General features: G+C 43.7%; 1 long non-coding RNA gene across 1 annotated transcript; it reads right to left on the bottom strand.

The window, feature by feature from the left end:
* Window positions 1–485: 485 nt before the first annotated feature.
* On the bottom strand, window positions 486–1,336 carry LOC123309793. The gene is made up of 3 exons (XR_006537289.1): window positions 1,279–1,336; window positions 840–999; window positions 486–510 (listed from the first exon to the last, which is right to left on the bottom strand). It is a non-coding gene; the product is annotated as an uncharacterized LOC123309793 (long non-coding RNA).
* Between the last annotated feature and the right edge of the window lie 474 nt (window positions 1,337–1,810).

The raw sequence follows: 1,810 nt of genomic DNA, 5'->3' as shown, positions 1-1,810 counted from the left end.
GTAGAACGAGCCAATCGTACGTTGAAAACTATGATAGGTCAGTTCTGTGAAGCCGACCACCGTACTTGGGATGAGAAATTAGGTGAACTAACTTTCGCCCTGAATACCGCAAAACAAGAATCTACAGGATTCACACCGGCATTTCTGAACTATGGAAGGGAATTAACAGTCCCAAAGGCAATCTACTCGTCAAACACCCAAGACGAAGACACCGAGGAGACAAACAGAAGCCCAGAAGAAAGTAGAGTAAATCTTACTCACCGTACAGAACAAATCCGTCATCTTCAGGAGGCCTATGAGTTTGTCAATACCAGGTTGTACCGTGCATTTGAGCAGCAAGCTCACCATTACAACCTCCGTCGAAGAGAAGTTCGTTTCCATGTCGGTGATAGAGTTCTGCGCCGTGCTAATCCGTTGTCATCCGCCGTTGATAGCTTTGCAGCCAAGTTGGCTCCGAAGTTCTTTGGTCCATATACCGTTGTGAAAGTAATTTCACCCGTTGTTTATGACCTGAAAGATGACAGTGGTAAGAAAATCACCAATATTCATGTGAAGGACTTAAAACCGTTCCATCCGTCTGATCATTAGTAAGTACACTGTATAGCAACCGAAATAAAAACCAACCGTACCGTTATATTATAGCATGCACCGATAATAAATGAGATACATCCGTTCTGTCCGTCTCTATTTCACTCCTCTATTACCGTTAAAAATAATAGTTATCACCGAAAATAGGTTAGTAATGGGGTACTACCGCTGCTTTCACCGAATAAGTGCCCAGGTGAGTGAAATAGAGCCCTATACTTGTATCTCCTTATTAACTGACAGAATGTACATACCTATATTTCCGCGATTCCACCATAACCGATAGATCTAACCTGGTCTGCCAGCGTTGGAAGATTCTGTTCCGTACAGTTTTGTGTGTTCTGTGCAGCTTTTATTACCACCAAACAGGGCCGTCTGACCGTCATTGGGTAGATAAGTGGTATCCCAGAACACCTACAACAGAAAATTCCGTTAATTCACTGGAAAAACAAGAACCGTTACAGTTAATTCAATTTTTCTGTATTAATTGTGGGTCCGATAATAACAAGTGAGATACACCCGTCCTGTCTGTCTCTACTTCACCCCTGTGGCACTGTTAAATACAATAACCGAATAGAAAATAGCAATAGAAGGCTGACACCGCTTACACCGATATTACAAACTGGCCTGAACGGTAAGTAAAATAGAACAGTATATTTGTATCTCCTTATTAAAATTACCGACCGTACTTACCGTTTCTTCCGAAATTCCACCGTACACCCTGTTATCCCTCTGCTCCAGGATATCAGTATACTAAATGCTTTTCTCTCCTTTTTGTGCAACCTACAACTGCTGCTGACTCCAACACCATCGGAGAATTGCACCACCGTCACAGGGGGGAGCCAACGACGCTGTCCAGTATTCCAAACTACCCTGGTTGGACGATATTGGTAACTGTTAACCCCCATGACATGTGCCCGGAGCCGGCTTTGCGAAGTCCACCCTAAAATGGTTCAGAAATAACACAACGAATGACAAATCGAAATGGTACTCACTTTGAAGATTCCGTCCTGCACTGTTTCCACTATTTTCCGGCATTTCTTTCACCGATGGAAATGGCAATCGAAATTTGGAACCACCCGGCGAAATTTGACAATTGGACTTTGGAGGTTAGCTGATAGAACACAGAACTTCGACAGATTCATCGAAGAGCGCCGTCATCGCGGACCATAGAGTGGGAGCATTAGCCGAGTATACGCCACCTGGAGTAGATTAGGTGAACTTG

The sequence above is a fragment of the Coccinella septempunctata genome, chromosome 3 (assembly GCF_907165205.1).
Source record: "Coccinella septempunctata chromosome 3, icCocSept1.1, whole genome shotgun sequence".
In the NCBI taxonomy this organism is placed as follows: Eukaryota; Metazoa; Arthropoda; class Insecta; order Coleoptera; family Coccinellidae; genus Coccinella; species Coccinella septempunctata.
The sequence above is the reverse complement of the archived record's forward strand: the minus strand, read 5'-3'. Positions and strand labels throughout refer to the sequence as shown.